This window comes from Epinephelus moara, chromosome 24 (assembly GCF_006386435.1).
Source record: "Epinephelus moara isolate mb chromosome 24, YSFRI_EMoa_1.0, whole genome shotgun sequence".
Classification (NCBI taxonomy): Eukaryota; Metazoa; Chordata; class Actinopteri; order Perciformes; family Serranidae; genus Epinephelus; species Epinephelus moara.
Window position 1 is genome coordinate 5658277 of NC_065529.1, and position 14416 is coordinate 5672692.

The window sequence follows — 14416 nt, forward strand, 5'->3', positions numbered from 1 at the left end:
CTGCTGTAATGAGTATTCATTTCAAAGTGACCTGTTTTGTGTCCCTCCACCATTGCTCTCATACTCAGAGGTGTGTGTGTGTGTCTGTGTGTACACTCACACATGGAATCAACTAAAGAGCATCTGAATTGACTTCACTGTTCATATTTGATAAGGTGGTTGTGGAAAGAACATGTTTGCTTTTTGTTAGTCACCTTCATGTTTCAAATAATTTCCACTGTTTCTCCCCCTCTTTCTCCCACCCCCACCTCCCTACCTTCTCTTCACTCCTTCTTTCCTCCCCTCCTATCTGCTGCTTGTCGGTCCAGCCAGGAGACTCCAGTGGTGACATCCTGTGGAGCCAGAGATCAAAGTAAGTGCTTCTCATGCACGTCTGCAGACAGTCGGTTAACTGGGAAACACCAATCGTCTATCAGCTTTGCATCATTATTTTCTAACTTTTGGACAAACTGGTGTTTAGTGTCTTTTCAAAGAAGCGCATCATATGGAAATTGTTGTGAATTTGAGTGCAACAAAATGATAAGACAGGTTTTGCATAGTAACCGATTTCCTTATTTCCTGATGCAGTTAAATATTTACATCGCTTTGAATGATGCTGAACACGATGACGAGGCCCCAGATAGCGTCAGAGTCCTCTCAGTGTTGAAAGTTTACTGGGAGCCTGAAAAGTAAAGAAAATTGCTGATAGTGTGCTGGATCATGTCTGCATCCCCCCCTGACTATCCTAGAAGTCATTACTCCTTGTGTGGTGTATAAACACGTCAAAAACAAACAATGACCCTGGGCAGATTCCACACTGCAAAACAATTTCAAAGCCCGCAGTGTAGTGTAAACACAAAACATGGCCAACCTTCACGGAGGGAAGACTTCACCTTAAACCCGGTGTTTGTTTTATAGTCCCTGTCGACCTTGGTCAGATACAGTTTACGTCTCTTTGGTTCTTTTCAGGTCGATGTAGCTCAGGTTCTGCGCTGACATTTAGGTTGAGGCTTTCAGTGGACCTCTGTAAAAGGTTATAATGTCGTGTTTTGATTGAGGCTTGGAATTTTTATTATTTCAATATATGTCATGTATATATTACTTATTAAAGTACAAAATGTCATATAGGTTTTTTTATGAACATATTCTCTGGCCTTTCCATCCCATATTTTACCATAACTATTAGAAGTATTTTACTTAATTATCATGCTCTCTGAACTGGAGTTTTGGGGTTAGCCCTGTGAACTGTAAAAATGATGGACGTAGCTGCTGTGATGTCACCCATTAGTTTGCGGACTCCCATTTTGAAGCCTCGAGTCAGCATTTCAGCCATCAGTATCTTTGTTTTTTGGAGCCAGAAGTGACCATATTTGGGTGTAGAGGAACAAGGGGTGGATCTGACTGAGAAGCCAAGGACACTATAGGCACACAGCCTGTCACTCAAAGCTGTCACTCAAGCCTTGAGGTTGGAAAAAAAAACTTGATACCTTCCCCCGCAGAACAAAGATTAAAAAGTATGCAACGGTGGGCGATGTCGTATACGGCTCCATTTACTATTTTACATCATTTCCATTTCCATTATGCAACAAGACCGGACAGAAAATCATTCAGATTCATTCTGTTGTGGTGCTGGTTAATAGTGATATATGCTATGAAAGTGTAATCTCAGCACTGCTGATTTTAAAAGGCACTTATTTTTAAAAAATGTAATATATTATTACTCTGATATTAAAAAATGGCATTACATTTGGTGAAGAGCACATTATGACTTGTTTAGGACTTGTCAGATATGACTCAGGACTTGACTTGGGACCAGAGAGCAAAGACTCAAGACTTGGTCCCACCGGTGGTTATTAACCTGCTTTCAATTTTTAAAAACATACCTCTGAAAAAATGGTCTAGTTCCCATTAAATTAATTTTGTGGGAAAGGGTTGCATTTCTTTTGGCAACTACACTGTCACATGACAGAGATCATAGGGCATTGCTTTGTGTCAGGTTTCGTCACGCTTTTTTTTTTTTTTTAACTTTAATAAATATAGACTTCTTTTTAGCCAAAGAGGGTAACTAGGCCGGGCCTTGAGCACCTTAAGCACGTGCTTGTGCATGTTCCTGTCCAAAATAGCATTTGGACCATAATGGGACATTTAAACTCTCTTTGGAAGCCATACTAATATATGAAGTAGACTTCTTACTGGACTTGTTTCTCAGGACAGCTTTTCAAGTGAAAATGTTGAGAAAAAAATGCATTGGCATTCTTCATATCAGAGGTGGATGACACTGAGAAGATGTTCAAATGTTGTTCTAAACTGAGTGTAAACACTTTGCTTTGGCGTAGACTTCCCATCCAGGGACCTTATGTATCAGGTAATGAATATGCATATTCTTGTTTCATAGACTCTTCTGCCTCTGTGAGCTCTTTCACACTGAGCCGGGGGTGACTGTAGGGCGATGTGAACCCGTATTTTTAATAAAGCCCAGCTGCTGAATGATCAAATAGTGTCTCTAATTAAGGCCTGAGTGTACACCCATGTAAAATTCTCTCTGGAATGCTAACAACCTGTGATATTTCCAGAGGAATTTGCCGTGCAGGTCTCAGAGAAAGGAGGGGGAGTTGAGCGTTTGGGGGTTTGGTGGGAGGAGGGGCACTGTTCATGTGGCAAGCCAACATGTTGTTCACATCCGTGTCAGATTGAGGCTAATGAAGGCCAGACTGATCCTTGGATGCAAGCCTTAAGTAAATGATCCCTCTTTGAATATATTAGAGCCACATAGCAGCGTCGTGCCTCCCTGCCGTGCCAGCGCCTCTACGTGTTGTCTTTTGGTCTGACGAAGCTGGTCAAAATGGCAGTCACGGTGTTCGATCACGTTGTATTCCACCCAACCCCATTTCAACAGTATTGTTACATCGACTTGGTGGCAAGGAACTACACACGCACTGATCGTTTCCAGGTTAGCGCTTCTGCAAAACAGCTTGATAGTAAATGGAAAGTATGAGTGTTGTGTCATTTGACAATGTAAATGAGCCGTCTCAAATTTTTCCCCACCCTCTTAAGAGGGATTGAATTTACATAACAGGCTGGTGTTTGGTACTCATGCAAATTGTTCATGTAGACAAACTGTAGTTTTCTCATTTTGCTTTTATTTTTGAGTTTTATTTAGAGTGAAATAAGTATGTTTATCAAAATATAAAAAAAATAATACAAATTAAAATAGATAAAAAATATCAGAGTAAGAAAAAAGCTTAAAAAATCTCACTGACAGAACTTTTTCACTGCAATTTATGTCCACACTAGCACTTTGCATGTAAATGAATCCTAAACGTGTAATTACGAGGCACTTTTGAATATTGATTGGAAAGACAAGGACATAGAAATGAAGCACTTGTGAATGCGCCCCTCCTAAGCTACTGTAACATCCCATTAATAAATACCTTTCTGGCTCTTTAGTGCTGGGCTTGCCTTACACTGAGTGAAACAATGTCATTTGATTTTCGCTGATATAGCATGTGTACTTCATAGATGGATGGATGGGATGGATCCAATTAGCCATGGTCATTGCTCATGTGTTTAAGCTGACAGCGGGAGTCTTGCATAGTATATTCTTGATTTTGGTAGTTGTGTGAAATGCTCTCGCGAGGTGCTTTAAAAGCCCATAAAGAGCACATTGTGAGGAATGCACCCTAGATGGAGATTTGATTTACAGCTGTAGCAAACTTTCTCAATTAGACATGGGAGGGAAATAATTGATTTTCAGTAGGCAGTGTACAATGATGGGGGACTACTTAAAAGATAATAAAATGGCCAAGATCCATACCTTTTTCTTTTTCCTATTATACACAATCAACACTGCAGATCCGTCTGATTTTCACTTAAGATTTCAGGCAGGTTTCATTAGCAGATAATGCATCTTTTAATACAGAGCACTCTCATTCTTCAGCCTGCACACTGCGCATTTGCAGTGGGATTGATGGCTTGTGACACCAGCTGCACAGGTGCACGTAGTGTCTCGTATGGCCTCCTGACCTTCCACATGATGTGTACCATGCTGGCCTGTTTGTAAGCACGAGCCCTGTTTGTAAACACAGACAGAAGGACGAGGAGCATACTTGCCCCGGTCGCGCTCAGCTCACAGACAGGCGCAACACAACGTGACAAGCAACAGATGTGTCACACAGGCTGAAATCAAAACAGCCGTCCAGCATGGAGTTGTGAGCACCATCAGAAGCGGTCGCTGTGATGAGGCGGCGAGGCAGCGAGCGCTGCTGGCAGATGAGACAAGGCAGCGCCTCTGCTGCTCCCAGCTTCCTCTGTGGAAGAGGACAGGCCTGTTTGTAGGCTGCTTTGACACTCCTAGTCACTTTGTCATCTGGGTGCTCGCTGCCGCTCTGATCACATGTACACACTGCATTCAAAGAGCGTCATATCAGGCGTGTGACAGGTAGGCTCTCAATGAGACAACAGCCAAAGGGGATGTCCTTTTCAATACACTGCGTGAGTACAAATGCACAGCGCGCCAAGACAAAATAACATCATGTGGCATCATTCTGAATGCTCTTATGTTGTCTTTTTTCAGTTTGGAAAGAAGTTTGTAATACGGTGTCGTTTTCAGAGCTGCCCTGCATCAGAACAGAGAGGCCTATACACAGAGACAGGAACTAAAGTCACACCCCATAATGTCCACTTCATGCAGACTGATTGTTGTGTTTGACAGCGGCAGTAAAAGTGCAGCAGGCGTTAGCTTTACGCAGGGAACATGTTAATGATATTCTCAGCAGCTTAATCTGCCTATTGCCACTGCCCCGTAAGCAAATAGTGTGGCCGCATGTTGAGCTGTGGGGGGAGAAATTGGAATCCATCATCAGAACAAGTGAATGAATGAAGGTGCAGCAACAGCTGCTTGACTGATCATGTACTACAGACTGTCACCCCACATCTGTTTACCACTCCGACAGCCACACGAGTGTTTATATCCATGGCTGTAATTGAGCTATTTTCCCGAGGGCAGCTGTGACCCACACCAAGTTATATCCCAACTTTCCATTAAAGCGTGGGGGGAAGTTTTACTGATAGTAATCACGCCCAGCAACACTGCTATGTAAATATGGCTTATCAGCTTTGCCAATTTGGTTAAGTGACATGTACGTGGGTGATTCACACACTCAGCTTTGTGGCTCTGACACAGGCCACATGCAGTAGTCATTTATTAAACATAGGTAACTTGCATTGTTAACAAGTATGTATGAAGCAAAAACATGATCATGAAAATGATGGCCTGTCAAACCAATATTGTGTAAAAAACATGCAAATATGCTCACAGAGTCTTCAACTTGGCAAGTGGGCAAACTTAACTGTCAGCATTCAGCATGCACAGTATATGGAAATTGAAATGGGAGTATCTAGATCTAAAACGCACCATTTAAATATTCAAATGTTAACACCAAACAATATAATGCGTTATGGCTTTCAGTATTTGCGTACAACTCTGTTTGCTGCTGTGAGCTGGGGATGATACAAGGAAGAGAGAGAACACACTGAACACTGAGTGGAGGATGTGGAGCGCACAAACAAAGCCTTTGTCTGCCAGTTATAGGAAGATAACATCTGATAACTGTACCAACTTTTTATGTTAGTTCTTAAAACAACAAACCTGCCGTGTTACTTTGTCGTTATTGTTCATAATACATCAGTGTTAGCTTGATCTGATTTACATGCCTCTGTGGTGGCGACAGCCATCGCCAGAGGCAGTATGTTTTTGGGTCGTCTGGCCATCCATGCATAAGTTTGTGCATACGTACGTCCCATTTTCTTGATCACTATCTCAAGATCCTCTTGAGGGAATTTCTTTAAATTTGGCACAAATGTCCACTTAGACTCAAGAAAGAATTGATTAGGTGGTCAAAGGTCAAAGGGCAAGGCAACTGTGACCTTGCGTCTGTCTCATTCTCTTGAATGCAATATCTCTGGCATGCCTTGAAGGAACTTCCCCAGATTTGGCACAAACATCCGCTTGGACACAACGATGAATTAGATTTTGGTGGACAAAGGTCACTGTGATCTCACAAAATATGTTTTTGGCGGGGCATCGGTGGCTTAGTGGTAGAGCAGGCGCCCCACGTACAAGGCTGTTGCCGCAGCGGCCCGGGTTCGACTCCAGCCTGTGGCCCTTTGCTGCATGTCTCTCCCTCTCTCTCTCCCCCCTTCACACTTCACTATCCTATCAATTAAAGGCAAAAAATGCCCATAAAAATATCTTAAATATATATATATGTATGTTTTTGGCCATAACTCATGAATCCATCCAGTTTGACAAAATTTCCCATAGATGTCTCATAAAATAAGATGATGAAATGATGACATTTTATATCCAATTTGTCAAAGGTCAACTTCACTATACCATCATAATATTCTGTAAAGACACCTTGGGTGTCTACCCTGAAACTGTAGTGATTGTATAGATGTGTGTGAAGCATCTATTTTTGAGAATATGCAACTTCTTAGCAGCAACATTTGAAGCATTGTCAGCTGTCATGGCTACATATGAGTGTGGACAGACAGACATGGATGTAAACTGTAACTGCAACTTGACTGGTACGCAGAGGCACACAACCGTGAGGCTGTAATTCTAGTTATTTACATAAGTTAATAAAACAGCTACCTTTCCACTGATTAAAAAAAGAGAAAGTAGGAGTGGGAAATATTAACATTATTTTGTATATCCTTGTTTCATTGCAGTTACAGGGGGAAAACAACAGAACAAAATTACTGAGATAGCCGACTTGCAGAGATAATGAGCCACCTGACAGAGCTTCTGCTTATGGTGCGCACACAGCTGAATCTTTACCAATTTGTAGACACTTGTTTTTGGCAAAGTACACCCAAAGCACTCATTTTACTTTAAACTACCAGTGTTTTTGACATTGACAACACAATCATTTAAATTCATTTTCATCCCCAATTTTCTTCTACTTAAGGAAAGAATTTCAAATGTTCATGGGTGTTTTTACATGCTTTTTTCCTCCTAGTTACAGACAACTATTTTACACAACAACCAAAGTGAAGGTTACATTAGGTAATCAGAATGTGGTCCCTTTTGAAAAGATACTGCACCTTGATATTTTCTGGAGCAGAGCTTCCAAAAATCAGACAGCACTGAGTAAGAAGAAAGAGAGAAAGAGGGACACTGTGTGACAGGGTTAAACCTAGTAAAGGAGTGCCAGTCCAAGCTGTGACATCTGTAGCCACCATCAGCACGCACTGTAATTAGGAGGAATCTGCAGTTTTAATTCTATATGCTATACAATAACAGCCCCCAGCAATGAATAATTTAAGGAATAAGGGAGGTTGTAACTTGACGCCTTTTCACTTGGTGTTTAAATTTAGCCGGTGTCATTGTCCAGCAATGTGATTAATAGTTTATCAGTCTCGACTATACATCTCCATGAAATATCTCTTTCCATCTGTCATTAAACTGCAGATGGAAATTGGTTGGATTTTCAATCAGGCATAGCTAAGTCCAAAAAAAAAGGAAAATTACAAAAGGAAATAGCCATCAAGATGTACTCACATGCAGGTAAGGCTGTGACCCAATATAGGACATCATTTATGGAAGAAGTCTTCCTAGAGCGATGCATCTGCACACTTCTCTATTGAAAAATTACACTTTTTTTGTATGAAAATTGGATCGAGACCTCATACAAGTCACTGTATGCATCCTAAATGTGGTTTTAAATAAGCCAGAGATGTGTAGCAGTGAGAGTGAGGTTGTGAGAGAGGGGCCTACCGCAAGGGGTTGACCAGTGAGACAGAGATTGGCTTCCCTGTCAAATAAAGATTAGGCCTTTATTTCACCATCTAATCCCTGTAAATCTCTTATGGAGGAACTTATGGAGGCAGTTCAGGGCTTTTAATGGCGCAGAGGCTTCACAGTCTACATGTCTGTCTTATCTCTGAATGTACATGAGTAGATACAGCAACCTGTGGCCCCTAGTTAGTCAGCACATTTAAATCTGGATTAGACACCAGTTATTTAAAGGCACACTTCACCCCAAAATCAAAAATAGATTTTGCTACTGCTAGCTCACCACATACCACTGAGCTAACTTATGTTACAGCTCAGCTGAGGAGGACATTGATGTTTATATCTTAGCAGCCCAGTCACCACAATAAAATGTTGGCGCATTATATATGTTGCAATTTCAAGTTTCATATGTATAATATCAGCAGTCCTGAAACGACATAGTATATTAGCTGACTCTGGAGGTGGAGGGACTTGTGGATGAAATGACACAGCGAGATGCCTGCAAAGCTGCAGACCACTGTTAGAGACCAACAAACAACAAAAACGGTTGTGATTTAGGGAGTCATAGCTGTGTTTTCAGCAGCTTTTTATGACCTGTCAATGTGTTTTCAGCAGCTTTATAGCCACTAAAGCAGTTGTCTTTCACAGAGACATTGCTGCCTTTCCTGCCTGGATTGTGCCCCCCCAAACCGGGTATTTTAAGCCAGTCTAGACTGATAAATAGCACTCGGGTAATTTAGAGAGTGTCCAGAGTGAGTGATTGGTTTGTCCATTCTGGGCTACTGTAGAAACAACCTGGCGGACTCTGTAAAAGAGGACCATAGATACATATGGCTCATCCTAAAGTTACAAAAACACAACATTTCTCAGTTTCAGGTGATTATAAACTAATAGTTATGAATATTATATACCATTTCTGCGAGTGGATGCCCCTAGATCTTACACACTTAAAGGTGGAACAAGAAGGTTGCTTGTGTTTGTTAGCTTTCCTTGCTAACAAGCTGCTTCCCAGGTGAAATTGTTCACAGAGCTCTGACAGATGTAGCTGTTGTTGTTTTTAGCTAACTTGGTGCTGAAATGTGACTTTGGCTTCATTTTCTCACATTCAGTTATTGAATGTCTCCAGTTTCCCCTTCAAATATGCTGAACATTCTTTTTATTGAATAATTAATGTGTGTATTGAATTATTGAAGGAAGATAATTTCTGATCGGATTAATATTAACTCCCCATGAAATATTAATGACTAATGTTAAAAACGATGAACTTACGGAACTATTAATATAATCATAAACAGACGCAGTAGAAAAGTGGCATGGAGTCAAATGTGCTAGAACTGCTCCAATCCCTTTTAATGCAGTTTCCCTTGAGGTCGGTGAATATGAAATATTACACTAGTCGACTTTGTACTCAGACGCTCGGCTAATGTCATTGGCCAGTCCTGCCCCGGGGCTGACGGCGGTGTCACGGGGGGAAGTTCACCAGCATTTGTCTGCAGGTTACCTTCGTCACCTTGTCCACAGTTGACCTGAACTATGGCCAGGGGAAAAGTTACAAAGATGTTTTGGTGTTAATATTGGGGCTGGTCGCTCTATCACCCCTGCTGATTGGCAGAGCTCCACTGTCAGCTCTAGTATTCAGCTCCTCCTCCCTCCTCTCGCTCTGAGGGCTGCTGGCTGAACTCAAATGAGACTGGTGTCAGCTTTTTTTCTTCTTTTTTTTTTCACTAAAGGTGGCACAAAGTAAATCGAGCAAGCCTGGAATAAATCCAGCCTTTTGTCAGTTTTGATTAAAACTCTCTTTAGATTAATGATATTCAGCAAAGATTTTATATATCGTTTGCCATTCTTTGGTTTGTTATCACGAACTTCCGATTGTATTCATAAAATATGGAAATCAGAAAAAAATAAACCATTATAGTAACATAATGGCAAGCACCTAGAAAATATGGTTACATTGATTATGTTTTAAATGCTAATGCCAGTGAAGAACATAATAACGACGACATGAAAGACTCTCTATTCAAAATCTGATAGCCAGGGAGAAGCAAATTATTTCAAATATTTGATATTTAAATTATTTTCAAATGAACAGAGACATGAGTAGAGCAGAGGCGAGTAGTTTCCCCTGGTGATCCTCCAGGCTTCTTTGTTTCCTCGGTGTGTCTCCAGCTCATTAATGTTCCAAGCATGTGAGAGAACCAGACCATACTCCATAACCCATAGCTGGGTGACACCTCGGGCCCCGACACACGCATATACAGTACACACAGAAAAATCCCTCAGCCGTTTAAAGTCCACTGGCTCTTTCAGGAAGTGATGGCCGCCGAGCTGTCCTGATTAAAATGACAATAGTCTAATTAACTCGACCTCAGTCTCAGTGCACTAAAACGGCTGATGGCTCGCCAGTTCCTGTTTGAAAGCCCTTTGTCTCCTCACCGTCCAAAAAATATGACTCTCTCTCCCCCGCACCCCCCCACAGCAAAACGCCTCAACCCCATTTGACGAGATTCGCTAATGGCAATTATTTCTCATAAGCTAATTAAATCTAGGCAAAGTTTTCCAGTCTTTTTTTTTTTCTCCTGTAAAAATCCTTACGTGCAATCCTCCAGAGATTTATCATTGGGGTTCGGTATCACAAGCACCTTCAAGCAATGTTAGTCATTTAGATTATATACAAAGTGGTGTTGCGGTGTTTTATTTCAAGCATTTTCAATTATATTCATTTAGCACTTCAGTCATCTGTATGTCCGCTGGTTGTGTTGCCCTCTCCTCTTAGTGGCCATCCGTCAGGTCAAACAGGCCAAACAGGCAGATAGAGAAAGGGCATAGATGGCACACTCAAGCAAACGAGTCTGTTTTATGGATGAAATCTGTGTTTAACAGGCAATATTTGAAAGTGAGACTCTGCTTGTGCCCTCACGATTCTTTTGCATCATTTGATGGACTCATCTAAAGTGCAGAGGAGAGAAAAAAGAACAACAACATTAAAAAAAACCTTTAATGACCGAAGAAGAAACTGCTTTTTGTTCTATTATCCTTCTGTTGGTGATTAAGGTCTATAGGGAGATAATTACGCTTTAGTGTGGAGTTAATGAAACGAAAACTTCTCTTTTCTTGTGAAAAGGAAGGGCAGATCTTTTGTACTGCTATCTGCAGACATCTCCCACCCTTGACAAGTCACAGAGAGAATTGGTTTTGTTTTAAGGGGTTGCAGCCCCCTCCGCTGCCTGTCAGTCTGCGGCTGATATGAGGGATCTGTGAATGAAGCCAGAGTCAATGAGGTCTGTCTTCCACTGCACTGTTGCATCTGCCTTGTCTGTGAACGTTAGGCACGCTGGAAAACATCAAATGAAAACATCACAACAGGTCATCTGGGATATGTGCTGATCTGAATAAAAGAAAAATCCGGGGGCCAAAAAAAAAAGGAAAAATCTTCGTACTTCCTACTTCACGCTGTTGTGTTGTTACTCCACTTAACGGCAACAAGCATGTGTTCGCCATCAGATGACCTCGCTTTGTCGGACATAAAAGGAATGCGCAGATTTGAGTTTATCACACGGCAACACGGGAGCCATGTGTATCATCTGACTTCACACAGCCCCTTCTGAACAAACAGAGGTGTTGACCAAGCCATTGTCTGGTATGCCCAAGCCGCGCGGCACAAGTGGTGGCCAGAGAGCACATATTAAACTGCCCTTGTGGAAGTTCACATCTGGTGTGTGGAGCTGTGTGTGTGACCCGCACACACACACACACACACACACACACACACACACCAACCCCTCCAACAGCACTCTCACATTTCATCATCTGTTCTCCAGCGCCAGGGTGCTCCGGCACAAGTTGGCCGCTCTGGATCCATCTGTTGTTATTATTTTCCACTGATAATTGGCTTGAACAATGGAATGCCTGTGTCCCCCTTGCCTTTGAAACCCAACACCCTGTTTATTTTCCAGAGGTCTCATTTCTGCTCTCCCTTCTCTCTCTCTCTGACTCCCTCTCACCCCTCAATTTCTCCCTTTACAGCCTCCCTTCACCTAGTGTCACCTCACCCCTACAGCCCCCCGCTCCTCTCCCCCTGATCCATTTGAGCAGGTTTCACATGAAAATGACATTTTTGACTGGCCACATCAGTATGTGTCACTCAGCATCTGACGCTCTAGATTTTGTGGAGGGGCTCAGCTCCCATTCTCCTCTTTTTTTTTTTTTTTTTTACTCTGATGGCAGGCTGGCACTTTTCTCTCGGAGTTTCCCCCAACACCACACGCTTCTGCATTCCTGTCCTAAATGAGGAAAAACAGGGAGGAACAGATAGATGAGGAGAATAAGAGGGAGGGAGGAAAATGGGGACGTATTCAAGACACTTTAAAAAGGAAGAAATGGACAATGGACCTTGGTATTAATCAAATTTTCTGCGTACTATTTTTATTTCCGTTTCCACAGGAGGTGTGTGGAGGAGAAGCATATGTAAAGACAAATTAAAGGAGCACAAGGTGCATTCTTTTTAATCCAGGACACTCTTTTAATGAAAACCCTCACCAAAAAATGACCTACTTAAATTAATTAAATTTGATATTTTAAAATTTAATTAGTGTTTTAGGTTGTAATTAAGCAGTTTCATGTTGAAGTCTTCATGCTCTGGTCACATTCTTGTGGTTTTTTTACATTAGACAATTAGAGTTTTATCACCAGCCTGACAAAGTGGTATTGGCAAAGTAATTAGCAAAGTTTGTTTAAATGTAGAACTCATGTTCAAGGTGCAAACAAGACATCATACCAGAAAAAAAAAATCAAATATCTTCTTTGTGATTTTTTTAACGGCTTCTCTATAAACTTCTGTTCTTCTCATTAAGGACATTTTTGAGGATTGAGGGAGCATTTCTTTTTTTTTCCTCTCCCTTTTGTTCTGCCTTGTGTGACCGTGTTGATGTTCATTTGTTCTGCCTGCTCTTGTCTAATTAAAAGAGGCCAGGACAGGTAGGGCTCTCAGCAGGCGTCTGCTCTGTGCCAGTTCTTCATTTGCTGAGTGTTTGTGTTTATGCAAAGGGGGCCTCTTCCTGCATATTTAATCTAGAGCAAGGCACCAGCTTTTGTTGTGTTTAGACCACATACCTCCAGTCCCTCTCAACGCTGCAGCCTGGGCTCGCTCTCTCTTTCTCTCTCATGCACGCACACACACACACATTCACACACACACACACACACACACACACACACACACACACACTAAACTGCCACACACACCACTCCAACTACTTCATACCTGCTTCTTTCACTGGCAGCTTTTTCCTCTCCTTCAGAAGTGGATTTCAAAACACTGAGTGCTTGGAGGGAATCTGCATCAATATACAGTTTCATGAACATGATGAAAGTCTGTTTAACTGTTCATGGGTAAGTCTGTAAAGATTTCATTATCTTTCCCTGCTTTTTCTTTTTTTTCCTCCTCCTCCTCTCTCGTCTTTTATGGGACGCTGGTGGATGTATGCGTGTGCATGTCCAGTGTGTTTGTAGGTGTGTTCTCTAAGTGATTGACAGAGCTGGTATTTCGGGTGTAGATAGCAACGGGTTTGACTGTAGTTCCAGAGTCAGAGTTACTACTACATGCCCAGTATTTAGAGTAAATACAATATAGTGTAGTATTGCAAATTGGTGAAGGACGTCAATTAAGTATCTAATCAAGATATATGTTGAGTTAAAATTATTAATCCACTCATAATTTGACTGATGTTTTGATCAAAAAAGCTAAATATTTGCATCGTAAAATCAAAGAGTTTGTAATTCTGCCTTTCATGGAAAACTTGGAAATGTCATTTCTTTTTCCAAACCTGGAAAATGGAATTTTGTTGTGTGTGATGGAAAGATAGCCGTCCACGTCCACTACCTAGGCTTACAAAGTGTATGCCTACATTCTTATGTGATATTATTTTTCATATTTGCATCCAGATATAAGTTTATAATGAAATGCATTAAGAATACAATGATAGTATAATCAGTTCTGTTTTCCCTGATGCTTGAAAGGGAGATTCAAACTCATATACAGTAAGTGCTTGTATGACTGCCCATAGTTTGATGTATTTGGATATGACCATAATCAACTGTTAGAGATTGAAACAGGTCGCTGACTCATGTTCATACAATATTTAACAGGGAGTGACAGCGAGTAAGGTATACTAAACAGTTCTGTTCATTTTATAGATTGAGATTGGTCTAACAAATTTTTATTGATCCAAGAAAAGTCATGGAAAAGTTTTGAAATTTTGTGCTTGCAAATATGTGGGAACCCCGTAATAAACTAAATACATTTAGGTGTTGGACTTGAAAAAAACCCCAAGCCATTTGAAGACATTGTCTTGTGTTTGTGGAAATGATGTATATCTTTTCACAATTTTCTGACAATCTTTGGACTAGTGTTATCAAATACATTGATTTATCGAAACATATCAATTCTGAATATTTGAAAAGTGTCAGTATTCATTTTCCATCGCTGCGCTTTCTCGCTGTCTTTTACTGTTAATGTGTATTACAGTGATTCTGCTGTTCTCTGCTGCTAGCCAAGAAAAGAAAAGTCGTTGTTTGGTAACATGTAATTAAATTACAGATAACAATCAAAATGTTGCTGATTACAAAGGGATTACATCT

The 14416-nt window shown here is 41.1% G+C and overlaps 1 protein-coding gene across 13 annotated transcripts in view; it reads left to right on the forward strand.

The window, feature by feature from the left end:
• foxp1b (forkhead box P1b) overlaps positions 1 to 14416 on the forward strand; it is a 183957-nt gene that overhangs the window by 45616 nt on the left and 123925 nt on the right. For 10 of the 13 annotated variants that reach the window (XM_050038831.1, XM_050038836.1, XM_050038841.1 and 7 more), the window contains exon 3: positions 309 to 352. The exons of 2 other annotated variants lie outside the window; for them this stretch is intronic. The gene's annotated coding sequence lies outside the window, so the exon portion shown is untranslated. Of the gene's footprint in view, positions 1 to 308; positions 353 to 12950; positions 13169 to 14416 lie in introns of those variants that run through there. One more of the 13 variants, XM_050038834.1, reaches the window with a different exon arrangement.